This window comes from Carassius auratus, chromosome 47, assembly GCF_003368295.1.
Source record: "Carassius auratus strain Wakin chromosome 47, ASM336829v1, whole genome shotgun sequence".
Lineage (NCBI taxonomy): Eukaryota > Metazoa > Chordata > Actinopteri > Cypriniformes > Cyprinidae > Carassius > Carassius auratus.
The window spans coordinates 8630836-8650462 of record NC_039289.1 but is presented as its reverse complement, the minus strand read 5'-3'; the positions used below and the strand labels follow the sequence as shown (position 1 = coordinate 8650462).

Below are 19627 nucleotides of genomic sequence, written 5' to 3'. Positions count from 1 at the left end.
GAATGCACCTTCAAAGTCCTCATATATGTACTTTGCTGTTGATCTGGACACAAAAGTCAACCACAAACATTTTTATAAATTTCAGTAAGTAGTTGTAATGTCAAACCATCTTTTTTCAACCTAAAAGCTGCTTTCTGAAGAAACCTGTCTCTATAAATGTTTCAAATATTCTGGTTATATAAAAAGAGTTTGGTTCACTACCATGTATAAAGAAACAGATTTTCTTTGTCTTCCCCACTATCCAAAAAGAAGATTCCAGTGGCCTTAAATGCATTAATTTTTTACTTCAAAAACGTCTTTCCAAGGTTATTCATTTTATTGCATCCTAGTTTCATTCCACTCTACTTCTTCAGTAATATTCGTATATGGCAGAAATAGAAGGAATAGCAAGTAGAGTCAGGGTTTAGCCAGTTAGCAAATTTCAATAAGTGCGTACTGGTACAGTAGATGCTGCAGCTGTAACTTTTGGGGTCCAAAAAAGCATCTTTATCCACTGACAACCATTCAAGGTAGCCATGAGTTTTTTGCAAACAACATATAAATCACAAAATATTTCAAACGCATACTTACAGAGCTCTTGCTCCAGTCTAGTAACTGACATTGAGATAAATGGGAATGCTAACGGCTAACTTCTCCACGTATTCTAGACTGCCTTGCCACCAACAAAAACCACTTACTTAAATTTCTTACAATGTTTTTCCTCTATGCTCTTAAATCATTCTCAATAAAACTGAACAGGAAGGGAAAAGTACAAGGAAATGTTTGGTTAATTTTTAAAGGGACAGTACTCCCAAATGAAAATTAATTAACATTTAATGATGTTAGACTTGCAATGTTGGTCACCAGTCATATGGATTACTTTTATGATGTTTTTTGTCGTTTTTGAGAGCTTAGCATTGTATACACTACCATTCAAAAGTTTTTGGTCAGTTGAGATTTTTAGTTATTTATTATGCTTTTAAAAGAAGTCTCTCCATGGCTGCATTTAAGATATTTTAGATTTAGTCCGAGAGCTCTCTGTCCCTCCATTGAAGCTGTGTGCACAGTCTACTGGTCCATGTCAAGAAAGGTAAGATAAACATCAAAGTAGTCCATGTTGACATCAGAGGGTCAGTTAGAATTTTTTTGAAGCATCGAAATACATTTTGGTCCAAAAATAGCAAAAACTATGACTTTATTTAGCATTGGTCTTCTATTCCGTGTCTGTTCTAAGACAGTTCAAAACAAAGCACTTTGTCATATCTGGGTCGCGAATTAATCATTCGAAGTAACCGGATCTTTTTGAACCAGTTCACCAAATCGAACTGAATCATTTTAAATGGTTCGCGTCTCCAATACGCAATAATTACAACACAGTTTCAATGGAGGGACTGAGAGCTCTCGGACTAAATCTAAAATATCTTTAAACCGTGTTCTGAAGATAAATGGAGGTCTTATTGGTTTGGAACGACATTAGGGTGAGTTATTAATGACATAGTTTAGATTTTTGGGTGAACTAACCCTTTAAAGTATAATTTCTTTCCAAAAAATAACAAAAACTTTTGAATGGTAGAAGTGTATCACCCTTAACTTTCATTGTATGGAAAAGAGCAACTTGGACATTCTGCCAAGCATCTTTTGTTTTTTAACAGAAGAAAGAACAATACAGTTTCAATCGACATGACGCATATGAATTTTAATATAATCTTATTCTGATTCGAAAAGGAAAGGAAACCTTTACTAAAAGATGTGCTCAGCTGTTTGTGGTGAGAGAACATGTTTAGGCGCGAGTCCTGTATACCAGCGAAATTTGAAATGGACAGATTACCTGTGGTGTGCTACACATCTTTTTACCACAAAGCAACTTTTGACATGCAGTACTGTGAGAGGCCAAACCGCAGAGTTGCAAAGAAAGACACGTCAGCCGCATTTCTCAGTGTTTATTGAAATGTGGTACAAAAAGTATCTGTATTGCCCCTCATAAATCGTCACACATTTAAATAAAGGTTCTTTATTGGCACCTCCATCCATGCAATCTTTCCATTCTCTACAGTGAAAAAAGTTTGTGGAGATGATTAAAATGTTCATCACGCTACAAAAAAAAGAAAAAGAGGTTTATTTTAACTGAAAGATTCTTTAGAGAATCAAAAATGGTTTTTTTCTACACTCTTAAAGATTAAGGGTCCTAAAGGTGGTCTTCACAGCAGTGCCACAGAAGAAGAACTTTTGGTTCCCCAAAGAACCTTACCTTGAACAGCTCTTAAAAGAACCATTAGATTCTTAATTTGAAAAAATATTTTAAAAATCAGAAGAATCTTTTTTCCACTATAAAGAACTTTTGTGCAAGGTTCCATGGATCTTAAAGCTCCGTATGGAACCATCAATGCCCATGAAGAAACGTTATTTTTAAGCTTGTATTTTATCAATAAGGCTGATAACGCGAGGAGTATATGAATACGTTCACCTGGAGTTGCTGTGTTAATGCGGTCACACACGTTCTGCAGCAGTGCCAGCTGTTGTCCAGGTGTCCCTGAGGATTGGTGGCGAACGGGAACGTCCCAGTTTTTTCTACACTCTTAAAGATTAAGGGTCCTAAAGGTGGTCTTCACAGCAGTGCCACAGAAGAAAACTTTTTGGTTCCCCAAAGAATCTTACCTTGAACAGCTCTTAAAAGAACCATTAGATTCTTAATTTGAAAAATATTTTTAAAAATCAGAAGAATTTTTTCCACTATAAAGAACTTTTGTGCAAGGTTCCATGGATCTTAAAGCTTCCGTATGGAACCATCAATGCCCATGAAGAAACGTTATTTTTAAGCTTGTATTTATCAATAAGGCTGATAAAGCGAGGAGTATATGAATACGTTCACCTGGAGTTGCTGTGTTAATGCGGTCACACGGTTCTGCAGTGCCAGCTGTTGTCCAGGTGTCCCTGAGGATGGTGGCGAACGGGAACGTCCCAGTGGAGGTGTCAAAGACCCCAGAGCCTCCTTCAGACGAAAAACCTCCTTAGACAACTCTGTGATCTAGAGGGAGATGGTAAGAAAGTTGAAAAAGAAACACATCTCCATATAATAGATTTTTTGCATCATTTACGGTGATCCATGGGAATGGAGAGGTGCTGAAGTGTTGTTTCGATGCAATTTACTTGACAGGATTCTCTGATTTGTGGAATTTATTTCCGGAATTATGGGTAATGTAGTTTTACAATAATTCCAATATTGAACATTTTGCATATTTTGAAATAAGGCAAACTGATGTCTTCAACAAATGCATATAATGCATCGATTAACAACCCTGTAGCTCACAGTAGGTCTTTCTATTATGGTTTATAAATTGTTAAAAATCAATTCCCCTATGGAGAAAATGAATGGGGTTTTACTTTAACCAGACTGCTGCACTCTATTCACAGCTCCTCTCCTGTGGTCTCATGGGACAGTCAAGTGTCCATTAGATATGCACTTCATGGTCCCACTGGAGGACATCCAGGTACTTACTTATTGCCTACTGTTTTATGTATAGTAAAGTATGGAAGTTGGCATATTCGGATGCAGCCCAACTTTTTTCCCCTCACACCTTGCGGTCTTTCTCCTTGATGAGCCCCTGTGAGTCCTGGATGTCCTGGTGCAGCTGGTGGATGTGGGTGGACTCGGCTTGAAGATCCGCCAGCTGCTTTTTAACTGTCTCCAGCTGGGATTCAGCCACCTGACGCTCGCTCTTATTAAATAAAGCCCCCGCTGCACCTGGAACACCTGCAGAGGGAGACTTTTTATTATTATTTTTTAAATATAATTTGGCTTGTTTTTAAGATATGTGCAAATAGGTGGAGTGGAAACGGTCATAAACAACATCAAGGACAACACACACCTCAGTGCAGGTCTTCTCGTGTTTCCGCGCTAGATCGGCTAACTGGGCCGTCACGGTGTTGATCTCAGCCTGTAGGGAGAGTCTCTGGGCCTCATGGTCTTCCTTGGACACCAGTCCCTGTTCTAAAGCTTTCTGCGATCGCAGCTCTTTCAGTTCCGTCTCTCTTTCGCTCAGAGACTCCTGCACTGCTCTTGCACTCTGCCGACTCTCCTCTAGAGAGCGCTCTAGCTCTTCCTGCAGTGAGGAAGAATCAAGCTCAGAAACCACAGTCCAGAGGTGCCCAAACCTATTCTTGGAAGGCCAACATCATGCAGAGTTTTACTCCAATTTGCCACAGATAACCTGCCTGGAAGTTTCTAGGTGAGTCATTCAAAATAATCGGAAATTGGATAATGCTACATTTTAGCATCTTATGTAACTTACCTTGACTTTATCATGTTCTTCCTTGCTAACTGAGTCTTTTTGTACAGCCTTCAGCTCGGATTCTAGTCTGGCGAGCTCGGTTTGGGCTTTCTCACGCACTGCCCTCTCTGCTTGCAGCTCTTTCTCTGTTTGCGCCAGCTGCTGGGCTACTGCAGACAGCACCTCCTGGTGTTTTACAAGTGGTACTGCATCTCTCAGCTGTAGTGCATCCTGGGCCCGACTCTCTTTCTCGTCACACAGGCTGTCCAGAGCTTGTGCTGCCTCTTGCCTTGCAACTTCCAGCTCCTCCTGTATCGCCTCCAAGGTCCGTCCGCCTGGTGACTGGTTCAGGGAGTGATCTGATTGGTTTAAAATTGAAGTTATATTTAAAGGCAGGAATTAAAAAGTTATTTCGGAGAGTCTCAGAGGGACAACAGGTGCACTCACCAGATGCAATAGAAACCTCTGAGCTCACGGATGGTTCCTCGTCGTCCTCATCTTCGCCAGTGTGGGATGAGGGGCGGAGCCTTTCCAGCTCCAGCAAGGCCAGGTTGAGTCGAGTAGCCACTTCGGCTCGTTCTCGATCTAGCTGGTTAAGCTGAAGACCCAGCGTGACTTGAACCTCCTCAAACTGACCTCGAGGGACACTCTCCTTCAATGCCATCTCAAGTTCTTCCACCCGTGCCTGCAACCCGTTCACCGGCATTCCCTCGCCCTCCTTGTGCCCTGACGTCTTTCTTTGCTCCAGGGCTTTTTCCAGCTCTTTCACCCGCTTTTTAAGACTCACAACTGTCTCGTTCTCCTCCTCTCCCTCTTTCCCTTTCTCTCTATCCTGCAGAACTGCTTCAAGTTCCGTCACCCTCTGTTTCAGCTGTTGGATGGTGTCATTGTCACCTTCACTAAGCCCCTCCCCATCTGTCTTTTTGCTAGCTAGCTCCACCTCCAGCTCCTTCAGCCTTGCTCTTAGCTGCTGGTTCTCCAGATTTGCCCCTTCCTCAGGGGACTTGGAGCCCCTTCTGGCTTCGCTCCTACTTCCTCCACCGAATAGACCCCCAGACGCATCTGTTCTTTGAGTTCCTCTAACTCGGCCTGGGCTTGGGCCAGCTGTACCTCCAGAGCTTTTTGATCTTTTTCCTCTGATCTAAGATGGAAAGCAAGCATTTAAATTACTTGACAGGATTCGTAAGTGCATGAGGGATTGATACTAGTTTTGGTTAAGTTCCAGTTCCAGCTCCAGCAACCTCCTTGTCAATTGGGGTAATATTTACCAGAGGCTAATAATATCATAATACTTAAGCCATGATGAGATAATATTGAAATTTTGCATTTTTTTTTTTTTACATTTTATTTTAACTGCAGAATATCAAGCAGACTGACCAACACTGTCATAAAAAACTGTATTGATATAAAAAAGGCAATTGATTTTATTATTCAGAAAAATATTTTCGTATTTACAATATTTATAATAAAATGTTGATCTTCTTTGGCGTCATGTATTGATACATTGTCACCAAGCAAAATATCCACCAACTGTCTACCAACAACTTTCTCTATCAATGGTTAAATATTTTTATTAACTTTTTTTTTTTAATTTTGAGTAAATATTTTGTAAATTTGCATTTAAAATCAGCAATTTTCCAATATATCATAAGTTTGCAATATCAAGCAGCATAACAAACTATTTTTGTGGATTTAAAATATGCTTGTGCCCACTTTTAAATAAAAATAAGGTCGATATCAACCAATAATTAATTAATGGCATTAATTATAAGCAACAAAAAAAAGTTTGTCTGTCATGCGACTCTGTTCCCCTTTGGGCTTGAACAGATGGTAAAACGACGGACGTTATTAACATGTAGCTTGCGATTATGGAAAGTGGTGTTACTTTTCTGACAAGTGCTTGCGGTGTTCGGCCAATCACAATGCACTGGGTCAGTTAGCCAATCAGAGCAGAATGCGATTGTCGGAAGGCGGGACTTTGTAGAAAATGACTCGTTTGAGAGAGGCGGGGCATAGAGGAACAAAAATAATGTACAGTTTTTGAAAAAGAATGTGTTTTTTGAACATTAAAGCATGTCAACATATTTTGTTACACCAAATAATGATCTTTAAAAAAGCATCATATGATCACTTTAAGGAAAAGATTGACAAAATATCAGTCTGATCTTATTTTGACCACTTTACCCAGGTTCCTCTGCGATGCTTGAGGCTTCAGTTGAAGCCTGGGCTCTAGAGTATTTCTCCTGTAGTTCCTCAAACTCTTTCCTCAGAGATTCATACTGAGCTGTGGGAACAAAATCTGGGCCCGAGCTCTGCATATCCGTGTCATCCTTTTCAAACATCTCCAGCATCTGCAGATCATAACACAATGGAGATTTTTTTTATTTTTTTTTTATATTGCAGTAACCAATGATATCGGTTGAATGGTTTTGACTTTTACAGGCAGCACATTTAGCTGCCATATGTTGCCTCAGCCATTATCCTATATTTTTCACCAAGGCTTTGTAAGTGTAATGTCAAATTAGTTCTTTGCATTCATGCCATGATATTTTTATGAGAATACAGTACCACACTGATCTGATTAGTGCTATTATAATGTCATCTGTGCTTTAGCTATATAAATAAGCACCCTGTATATTTAGACCATGAAACATTTGATTATAATTGGGTTTAAGTTGAATAAAAAGAAATCAGTTGAAAGAACGTTTAGGTCAAATTTCACCCAAATCCAAGAGATTATATGGATTTTCTTCAGTTTATTTTTTTATTTTGTTCTCATGAAAATAAAGCCATTTTGTACATTATTTTAGTTAGAATTAAGTAAATGTTTCACTCAGTTCTCATTACTGTAATGCATCGCATTCTTCTAAATACGTAATTATATTTTTTTCAATGTAAAAACTGCAGCGATGTGAATCACCACTGGGAATGCGAAATGAAAAACGTCCAGTGTAATTTAACATATAATGTGTTGATGTGAAATATGTACAATAAAAATATCTGAGCTATATATATACAGCATCAGGTTGGAGTAGTGCATGTGTTGTGTGTTCACATCTTGAAATCTCTAAAGCAGATGCCAGGCTTTAAGAAACATGTCAGGTGCAGTATGTGGTTAGCGCATATTTATCTTGCCCATCTGAACAGCCTTTTAAGAACTGCTGAAAACACATTTAAACACACAATGAGGTCAGCGTTGTGTATGCGTGATTAAGTGCTTCGTTGGCGTTCTGCATGTGTGTGATTTAAGGAGAGAAACTCCACCTGCACTTTGAGAACCAGGTCTGCATTCTGGGAGGTCAGTTCCTCCACTTTTCTGCGGAGCTGCTCCACCATGGCAGGATTCTCTTGAGAGGCATCCAGACCTCGGGATTGCTTCGATAGTAACTTCTCTGCTCCTGATATGACATAACCAGAATGTCCACTTAATCTCCTCCAGGGCTTTTTTTTTTCAGCTCTTCCACTTACTTTTGAGACAGGAAGTGTTCTTGGCTCACCTGGGAAGTCCAACATGTCATCTGAGTCCTCCGCATCTTCAGAGTCACAAGTCACATGGCTCATCTGAGCCACTCTCAACTCCTCCAGCTCGGCCAGCAGTCGGTCACGCTCTGCCTCAACCTCGCTCAGACGCTCTCTCAGACTGTTTAACTGCGGAACATTCTGATATTTAGTGATAATCGCTATATTATGACAAAATCACGTACATTTAAAGAGACAGATCCCCAAAAATTAGCATTCTGTCCTAATTAACTCATCCAAAGTGGTTCCAAACCTGTATTAGTTTCTTTCTCTTTTTTTTTGTTGAACACAAAAGAAGATATTTTGAATAATGTTGGTAACATTTACTTCCAGAATATGAACATCTACAGTCCCATAAAATATTTCGTTTACCAACATTCTTCAAAATATCTTCTTTTGTCTTCAGCAGAAGAAAGAAAATCATACAGGTTTGGATCAACATGAGGGTGAGTAAATGATACATTTTTTTTAGGGGGGGTGAACTTTCCCTTTAAGGTCCTGATGGACTTGATAAATAAAACTGGAGGCATAATTTCAAACAAAATGCTCGTTGTTGTGTGGTTTTACTGTTATTGAGAGGAAAGAGTGCAGTACAGATTTACATATTCATCTAAACGCCACTCAAAACTTTTTTTTTTTCTTTTAGTGGAAATTAACATCAAGTTTATTAAGGAGTGCAGTACCTCCTCCAGGACAGTGGTGGCGCTGCTCTGCTGCTGCTCTAGAACCTTGATTTTCTGCAGCAGGCGACCTCTCTCCAGCCTGAGCTTACGGATCTCTTCAAAGACCTCCTCATCCTCCGTCTGACAGAAACACACATTGCAATGTCGAAACGGTGTATATGATCATTTCAAATTACTAAATGCTTACATCATTTATAATGTACTGTCACAATGGGTTATGTTGGGCAAATTGCGGTAACAAAGCAAAAGGTTTTTCATATTTGTTGTCACTCACAAGGTTCTCAGATGGGAGGGTCTGGGTCCTGGGAGCAGGAGAAGGTGGGGAGGGGCTCTGTGAGTCAGGTGACTGGGCGGGGACAGGGGGGAGGTGGTGTGTTCGAGGCATCTGAGGAAGGGGGCGGGCCCTACAGAATTATTAAGCAGAAGCCATGCATATTTAAATGAAACAATGGGTATCATTCAGTAACTGTGTGTATGATACTGGACCCCTATAGTTTCTGTCATGTGGAACACACGGATGGAATTAAAGATCGAATTTAAAGCATAATGCTGGATTTTGCTAATTTCGGGTGAATAAATGAAAAAGGGCTATGCACTTGATCTAATCTCGATGTGGACTTCGTGAATCAAAAGGGGAAATACTGATATTTACATTTTTAAATTTTTAAAAATTAAACTGATATCACAGGGGCCTGAAAATTAAATGTTTGTTAAAACTTAATAAATTTATGTTACATTCAAGTTTCATGATTTCAATTAATTAGACATGTTTTTTAAATGTTAAAAATTAAATTTAATCATTAACGCGGAATACAGAACAACTAAAAATAGAAAAATTGAATTTAGGCAAAAAATGTGTTCTGCATACAAACCTTTTCAAAAACAATGGTTCATCAATAGCTTTCAACTTTTCACAAAAACCCTTATATGGAGATGGTTTTGGTGAGTTTTAGATGCTTTAGACTAGCGTGTTCATTTATTAAAACATCTAATTTTGTGAAAATCAGTTTTCATTATTTTGGAATGATATGAAGGTGAGTAAATGATGACAGAAATTAAAATTTTTTGGTTGGACTGTCCCTTATATTTTAAATGCTTTTCTCTTTTAATGTTTTATGGGATTCGTGAATCCCACTGTACCTGAGCAGGAGACTTAGGAGGAGGAGGGGCTTTCCTTTTGCGGGGTGTGGTTCCACTAGATGGGGGATTGGGAGGAGGAGCCTGCTGGTGTGGGCGGAGTTTCAGGATGGACAGGTTAGAAAGCAAAGCAAAGCAGCAGTGATAGTTAGATTTGTTACATATGCTTCTGACCTCAGACTACTAATATGCTTTCTAAAAGCTGAAGTGCATACTTTTGTGATGTTATATAGGAAGTGCGCCATACTGTAGTTACCCTACTTATCTGAGAAACAAAATTATATTTGTGAAATTTTCGTATTTTAGAGTATCATAATGCATCCCTAAACGTCCTTGAGGATTTTCTGTGGTTTAGTTATTCGTATGCATGTGATAAAGTGTTGGGGGAGGCTGTTTCTTTTGACAATTACCTCCTCACTCGAACCCTCAGCAGCTGGGAATGCACGGGACAAAAATAAGAAACAGACAGCAGTGCGGTGAGACTTACACACACACACACACACACACACACTATCCCTCTAAAAATAACTCTGCAAGCCACATTCAAACACATATCTATACATAATCTTCCCGATGCACCACATGCTCACTGTTGCATTAAAAAAAGAGGCAAAAACATCTAATTTTATCAGTTTCATTATTTTGAATGATATGAAGGGATAAAGATGCGAATATTTTTATCTCCTTTATTTTAAATGCTTTTCTCTTTTATGTTTTTTTTGGGATTCATGAATCCCACTGTACCTGAGCAGGAGACTTAGGAGGAGGAGGGGCTTTCCTTTTGCGGGGTGTGGTTCCACTAGATGGGGGATTGGGAGGAGGAGCCTGCTGGTGTGGGCGGAGTTTCAGGATGGAAAGGTTAGAAAGCAAAGCAAAGCAGCAGTGATAGTTAGATTTGTTACATATGCTTCTGACCTCAGACTACTAATATGCTTTCTAAAAGCTGAAGTGCATACTTTTGTGATGTTATATAGGAAGTGCGCCATACTGTAGTTACCCTACTTATCTGAGAAACAAAATAATATTTGTGAAATATTCGTATTTTAGAGTATCATAATGCATCCCTAAACGTCCTTGAGGATTTTCTGTGGTTTAGTTATTCGTATGCATGTGATAAAGTGTTGGGGGAGGCTGTTTCTTTTGACAATTACCTCCTCACTCGAACCCTCAGCAGCTGGGAATGCACGGGACAAAAATAAGAAACAGGACAGCAGTGCGCCGGTGAGACTTACACACACACACACCACACACACACACACACACACACTAATCCCTCGTAAAAGATAAACTACTGTGCAAAGCCACATTCAAACACAATATCTATACATAATCTTCCCGATGCAACCACATTGCTCACCTGTTGCATGTAAAAAAAGAGGCAACATGAAAAGCAGGTAGGCATCACATTTATCACTCTTGTCAGGCTGTTACGACCACGGGGCCCTTTATTAACAACTGGATCCATTTCCAAGTCAGTGCGACATATGTTTCCTATCATCCTTTGTAACTTGAGTTAGCAAACTTCTCTGTTTTCAATCCCCTGGCCCACGTAACATCTGCTTTTAGTCTCTTATCTCAGTTACCAGTGTAGCCAAATGAAAATGGGGGCAAACATCAGAGGTGGTGGAAAGAAGAACCACCAGGCACAGATGGCCCCTCTCTCTCTCAAAGGAGTTAAAGGTGAGGGCTAGATGTGTGTGTGGTTACCTGTGGAAACGCCTATGTTTTGCAGAAAACTGGGTGATGTTGTGGTTGCCGGCGGTGAAGCTGTAGTGGGTGGAGTTGTGCCCCAGGGCATCAGTTAGGTGTGGGTTAGCTCCACCCTTCAGTAAAACCTCCAGAGTCTCCATACTGTCACTCTCACAGGCCAACATCAGTGCTGATCTGCCTCGAAACACATGGGTTTAAACTCAGATGTCTAATACATGAAATCAACGTATATAAATACATTTTCTGTATAAATATTTCAAAAGTAGGACTACAGAATTATATAATCAAGGTAATTATAGTTAAGTAAAACTGAAAACATAAAAACAAATTTCTTGAAGACTTGAAATAAACTTTAACTGAAATAAATTATATATATACATTTCTATATGATATACAACATTTCTCATTTTTATTTAGTTTATTTAACTTGATGTACTAAAAAACTAATAAAAAATAAAAAAATAAAATTAGTAATTTTTTTTAGATTAGAACAGGACATATAGGACATATAATTTTTTTTTTTTTTAATATAAATAAAAGCTAATAGTATCTCAATAATATTACTATATATTTATAAACACACACACACACAGTTTTATTTTTATATTTTTATTTTCAATTTACTTTAGTAATTTTTATAGGTTTTATTTTTCCTCCCCTAAATATTTCTACAGCTTTAATATATATATTTTTTAGTTTTAATATATAATGTATAAGTTTTTTCTAGGTTACTTTTTTCAATATGAATATCTTATTGCAGCTTTATTTCAATAAATAGTTTTAGTTCACAATAACAAAAATGATTTAAAACCATCCAATATTTCCCATTTGTATATTATGTGTATTATTTTCATTAAAATAAGAATAATAATGAAATAAAGCTCTTATTTTGTTCACAAGCTGTTTAAAGCACATCTGACCTGCCCCTGGCTGTCCTGTATATTAGGATTGGCTCCTCGTTCCAAAAGGAAGGCACAAAGTTCGACTCTGCTCATCTGGGCGCCCAGGATCAACGGCGTTAACCCATCCTAAGAGAAAACAGCAAGTTAAACCTTTTAAAACGTTTTCAACTTGCTCTGCTCAATATATGTTGGACACTTCTTAGTGTCCCAATGGATACATGCTCACTTATAAAAAGGCTATCCTAATTGTCACTCCAGATCAAATCTGCCAAAATTTACAATTATAAATAATATTTTTACTTTTTGTTTTCTTCAAATGAACTTACTGCATCTTGAACATCAAGGTTGGCTTTAAAGTCCCATAGTATCTCAGTGCAGGCCAAGCAGCCACTTACAGCTGCACAAACGCAAAGACAGAATAACATCACAACCAACAACTGCATACACATGCAGTGTAAATATTCGAATATTAGAAGAGTTTTTATTACCAGAATGGTGTAAGGACGTCCTCCCAAAACTGTCCGTGGCGTCGACAGGCATCCTCTCCTACAGAATGAAGATTTTAACTATACCTCAACATCGATAACAAATCAGCATTGGCTCTTTCTAGGACAATAACTCATGACTCCTACCTGAAGAAGCCTCTTTAGACAATCTGACTGTCCATTCTTAGCAGCAAGATGGAGAGCATTAAACCCTACCGAGAGAAATGAACGGATCTCTTCGAGACCTACAGTATAAGAACATCCATTACTAGTACACTAAACCTTACCAGTGCCGTCTGTTACATGGATGTCCACCCCATGAGAGAGGATGACCTCCAGACAGTCCAGACGACCTCGAGACGCACAAAGATGGAACCTGTGAGTAGTTCATGTGTTATTTTTTATAACGTGATTACATAAATGTGTAATATTTCGGACAAGACTACATCATAAGGTCCACTCACGCTGATTTGCCCTCCACATCCAATTTGGACGGGCACAGACCTTTCTTCACCAGCAGCGTGGCTACTTTTTCTGGATCATTCTGTTCCACAGCCTGCAACAACCTGTCATCTGTCTTACTCCAGTCCTGACTCTAAGAACACAGAGGAACAAAGCACATTATGACACACACAACTTATGTGAACACAAACACATATTATTTTAATGTAAGGCCTATACTTTGACTCAAATCTATTGCGTAGCCCTTTTGAAGTTTAAATCGTGAAACTCTTCAAATAGTGGTTCAACGGATCACAAAACTCACGGTTCCGATCATATTACCGTTTTTCACAAATCAGGAAGAATTTTTTTTTTTTTTTATTGTAACTTTGCTTTCCATGTATTAATTTAAAGCAAAGTACTTCTTTGAGGTAAATCGCAACCATTTTTCATAATTCGTTTCCTCCTTTTAGTTAAATCGTGAACATGTAGACTACTAACTTGTACTTCGTTTTAGTTAAATCGCGACCACACTGTACAAATCCGTTCCCTTGTTTTAGTTAAATCGCGACCGTTTTCCTAATTCGTTCATTCTTTTTAAGTTAAATTGTGACCACGTTTTATAAATTCATTCCCTCGTTTAAGTCACATCGTGACCACATTAAAACTCGACCATGTTGTACTAACGTGTTCCTTTAGTTTACACAAAGTTTAGTCGTTCCTTTAGTTTAATATGTACGCAACCACGCGTACATATTAGAATTTTTGTTTTAATTAAATGGCAACCACAGATGTTTCCTCATTGTAGTTAAATGTCGACCATGTTACTAGTTTGTACCCTTAGTTTAATTAAATCGTGGTCACACTGAACAAATACGTTCTTTTGTTTTAGTTAAATCGTGAAGATGTTGTAGTTATTCTTTCCCTTGTTCTAATCTGATAGACTAAAATAATGGAACATCTTATAATAACATGGCAACCATTTACCTAAAACAAACAATTTAATATATTGAACGAATTAATTCTTAATTCGTGGCCAAAATATTTTCTTGTTTTTTTTGTTGTTTTTTTTTCTTGCTGCATTTAGGGTTTTATTGATATAGCTAAAGAATTTTAAATAATACCATTTCTTACGTACCGTAATCACTCCGTAACACATGCAGAAGCTTTTCATTGGGCTAAAGATGGCATTAGGATCCATAGAGCTCAGAGGACGTCTGAAACCTCTGCTTCTTTCCACGACCCATCCACACTACGTGCTCTCAACCAGGACATTACATACTTTGGCAAAAAAGTTCAAATGAACTGAACCTGAACATGACCGCTCCTCATTGTGCAAAAGCCATGATAAAACAGCCAAGGTTATGACTTTGTATCTAATCTCTCTGTAACACGAAGGCCTAAACGCTACTAAATATGTAACTCTGATTATACATCCGATTGCTGAAATCTGTCCTGCAAATGCAGCATTGTCCTGTGCAACTCTTGCTATGCCATCCTGCTCTGCCGTCTGTGGGGATATACAGTACGACACACACTGCAGTCCCTGCCTCGCACACACACACTCACACACACACACTCACATACATACACACCTCCCTGTCCCGTTGTCCTTCTTTTTTTCTCTCCATCCCAATATTGTCTCACTTCTCTCCGACCACCATTTATTTTACCGTCCATGCTGCTCCCTGTACATCACACTTCTTGCCTAATCATTCTCTGATCTCAAAGCTACTGTATTAGCATCGGGGGGTGGGGGGGCGGCTCTGAAAACAGAACGGGGAAATACAAATTCAGCAATCAGACTAAATGGAGGTATATAAATACACACAGTTTGGGTTGGCTCCCAGCGCCTAGTGCACAATACTGCATCACTTTTATGCTAAGTCAGTCTGATTAAATCACTTCCTGTGAGGCCATACAGATGCTGTAGAATAATAACAGTGTGGTTTTAAGTCATTTGAGGTCATTTATATGCTAACGCACTCCTAAAAGTTGACAAAACTAGCTTTTAGCAAATACAGGCATGTTAATGCATTTTTCTTGTTGTTAATATTGAGGCCTCATCTTTTTCACACGAAAGGTGTAGCAATATTTTTGTCTGATTAAAAGCTCTTTTGAACTTCTTTTAGAATAGAACTGGGCTGGTTAGTGACATGTGACATGTTTCGAGTAAAACTTTCAACAATAAACAAAAAATACAAATAAAATAAAAATAAAACACACAACACAAAAAAGGTCAATTGTCAAGAAAACGCTAAAATAAAATATAAATATTAGATGGAAAACTTGAACTTAAAAAATTAAAACGAAAATTTTAAATTGAAGTTATAAAAGTACTAAAACTGAGATAAAAATAAGTGGAATTTTTTTTTTTCATTAAAAAAATTAAAAACGACAAATGCATATAACAAAATTACTTAAATCGAAATGAGAACTGAGAATATATAAGAACATTTATTTATTAAAAAAATAAATGTAATACTATTAATATATTTATATCAGCACAAATTAAAAGCAGTACGAACAATAACTAGCATCCTGCATAAATAGTTTATATTAGGTCTATATTTGGTTGCATGTTCATTTTTGTTTACTAATTACATAAAAATACATTGCATTATATTATATCTGTTGAGAACCATCATTTTATTTTCTATTTATATATTATTTCTGCATATAAATAATTAATATATAACAGCAGAAATTTATTTATTTTTATATATAACATATAAATCAGCATGTACTGAAGGCAGTACAGTTATTACGTGCATGTGTGAATAGTTTACATTAGTAAATAGTAGTATACTAGGGTTGTGTGTTTAATATTTTCTCTACTGTAATTCATGAAAGTATACTGAATTATATTGAATCTATTAAGAATCACCACTGAGAAGAAATGACGGATAAAAAGGTTTAATTTCCTTCATGCAAAAACAAATGAATGAATGACAAAATGACAAATGAATCTTTTCTAACACACAGATATATCTATGTTGACTTTATGCCTCCACCAAAAGCACACAGTATGTGGACATCTAACCCAGACATGAATTTTGGATGAAAGATAGGATAAAAACAAAGAGAAAACATCCAGCTCACTTTCTCTCCCCTACAGTGGCTCATCTATCTGTTCATCCCAACACAACCTCAGTCGGAGGAAAACACACACACAATTCATTCAGAATACCAGGATGGTGTATTTCACCTTCACACAGTGGGCTCAGATCCAATAACATAATGTTTTATTAATGTTCGTGAAGAAGAAGGTCCATAAAAGCTGTTTAGGCTAACAATGAAGAGCGCAGACTTCATCATAAACTGAGTATGTGAGTGTGAGTGAATGAATGTGTTTCAATAATTAAACATTAGAAGAAGTCTCTGGTTTCAGGTGCTGTCTGCTCTTCTACTGCTAAAACACATATGGACTTACAAAGCAACAAGTCACCAAAATACTCAACAACTTAGGTAGGCCCACTATATAAAAGCGTTTTGGAAACATAATGGCTCATATTAAAAGGCAAACATACTGAAGTAGGAAGAATAGCATTCTTAGCACGGGACTGGTTCTTACCTCTGACTTCTTGAACTTTGCTTTTAATGTTTTCATCTTGTTTTAAAGTATGTTCATGAGCTGTAAGGAATAAAACACATTTTATGTTTATCAGGAAATTCAAATATACTATTACATACAAACACCCACACACACATTTTTCTAGAAAGTCTTATCAAATTTGAATAAATACAGAAGTTTCTTATATTAATGCATTCGATATATTTGGCATTAAATCAATAGCAACTTTGTTATGTATAAGTATTTATTTTGAATAATCATTTTTGATCTAAGCACATGCTTGTTGAAGACTCAACACTAGAAGTCATGGAAATACGGAAGCTTTATAGAGAAGACATTAAATAAAACAAGATCAATGCAAACTGACTTACATTCAGTGTTTGATGTTTGGTGGTGATCTTTTGCTTTCCTCGGGTCTGCTGTATGGATGTCCTGTGGTGGGATGCCCTGACGTCATGTGCAGAGTACACGCCTGTTGGACCTGGCTGACTGGGCACGAACTCCGACCAATCAGCGGCGAGGGGCGGGCAGTAGAGTCTTGATTGACAGATTCGCGCACCTCATGTTTCAAACTTCAGGTGTCATGTGCGTTTCACCGAACGTGCCTTTTTTTTCTTTGTCTTATATATTATATATACATATATACATATATTCTATTATATATTCTTATATATTCTTTATTATATATTCTTTAGCTGATGATGAATATTATGTTATGTTTTAATTCACCCATTGCTTTATCGATTAAATGGTTAATTAATCAACAAAAGTGCATATAACATTGTCATAATTACTTTAGATGTGGCAATACATGAGTGACCACTTGGGGGCGATAAATACTAAGCGCTTGTTCATATTGGATAGTACAATTCATTAGGACATTTACAGTGTAATCCAATGTATATGTAATATATTTTTTGTAAAAAAAACTAAAAAAAGGAAAAATTATAATAAGAATTATATATATATATATATATATATATATATGTATATATATATATATATATATATATATATATATATATATATATATATACATATATATATATATATATATTACATTATATATTATAATATGTGTTTTATAGATACATTAGTTTGAAATAACTAGAACTACACAACGATGTGAATAAAAAATAAAGAAATATAATTAAAAAAAACAATCTGACCTGAAAATGGATATCTATCATTTAAAAAATAATTTTATTTTTAATTTAGTATATTTTAAATATTTCATTATCATATACTTCTCATATTTCATTTAGAAGTAATTTATTTAGTCTATATATAATAGTGACTTTTATTCCAGATTAACTAAAAAATAAAAAATTGCGATTAGCGGCCTCATATTTTAAAAAAGCATTTGCACTGCTAAAGCATTAATATAAAAACATTATGAATGTATGCAAAGTGTACAAAAATGGTACAAAAATGCACATTTAAGTGTATAATGTTTAAATCATATATTAACCTTTTTCCTATTCCCTTCTGTCTCTCTTTAGAAAAGGGCAATTTCCCTCTCTGTACTGCCGTTTTCTTTGTCCCAAGAGGCCCTTCCTCTCTCAACATGTCCCCGTTTGAAAGGGGCAATTTAGAAAAGTGAGGGGAAGATGTGTGTCGACGCTGGCTGGGGATGGAGGGGGTGGTGGATGGCGTCTGCTATGACCTCATCCTTCCCTCCATGTGGAAGAAAGAGAGAGTGAGATCATGCCTGTCGTATAAAAAGTGTCTTTATATAGTGAGGTTTTCAGGTTTGTGTTTTAACAGCATGGGAATATATATATATATACTTGCTGACGTCATCTGCTTTTTCTTTGAATTCAGTCAGCATCTGAAGAACATTAAGACATCTTTATGAGAGGACGGCAACCGCAGGCTAGCGGCACAGATGTGCGTTTGTTATTTGTTGTGTTGTAAACGATTAGCCCTGGGCTTCACTTTTATGACTTCCTCCCTCTGCATTCAGTTCTCAAGTGTGTAACTGAGGAGGAACACTTCCACACACCTTCCCCTTCACATCATTAACACTGTGGTGAGTCTGTCAGATTCATGTGAGACGCTCAGAGTGGTGTGAAAACTGACAGGAGCTGTTCTTCCTTAATTAACCAGAATCTCACTTATCTATCTATCTATCTATCTATCTATCTATCTATCTATATGTCTATCTATATGTCTGTCTATCTTTCTCTGTCTGTCAATCTATCTATCTATTGATCTATCTATCTATCTTTCTCTGTCTGTCTGTCTGTCTCTTTCTGTCCGTCTGTCTATCTATCTTTCTCTATCTATCTTATTTTGTCTGTCTATCTGTCTGTATATCTATCTATCTATCTATCTATCTTTCTTTGTCTGTCTGTCTATCTATCTTTCTCTGTCTGTCTGTCTATCTATCTATCTATCTTTCTCTGTCTGTCTATATCTTTCTTTGTCTGTCTGTCTATCTATCTTTGTCTGTCTGTCTGTCTGTCTGTCTATCTATCTATCTATCTATCTATCTATCTATCTATCTATCTATCTATCTATCTACCTATATATATATATATATATATCTTTCTCTGTCTATCTATCTATCTATCTTTCTCTCTGTCTATCTATCTATCTATCTTTCTTTGTCTGTCTATCTATCTATCTTTTTTGTCTGTCTATCTATCTATCTTTCTTTCTGTCTGTCTGTCTATCTATCTATCTATATTTCTTTGTCTGTCTATCTATCTATCTATCTTTCTTTCTGTCTATCTATCTATCATCTTTCTCTGTCTGTCTATCTTTCTTTCTGTCTGTCTATCTTTCTGTCTGTCTGTTTATCTATCTATCTATCTATCTATCTATCTATCTATCTATCTATCTATCTATCTATTTTTCTGTCTGTCTGTCTGTCTGTCTGTCTATCTATCTATCTATCTATCTATCTATCTATCTATCTATCTAT

The 19627-nt window shown here is 37.0% G+C and overlaps 1 pseudogene; it reads right to left on the bottom strand.

Annotated features, from left to right (window-relative positions):
- Positions 1 to 2806: 2806 nt before the first annotated feature.
- On the bottom strand, positions 2807 to 14799 carry LOC113064553 (ankyrin repeat domain-containing protein 24-like; annotated as a pseudogene).
- Between the last annotated feature and the right edge of the window lie 4828 nt (positions 14800 to 19627).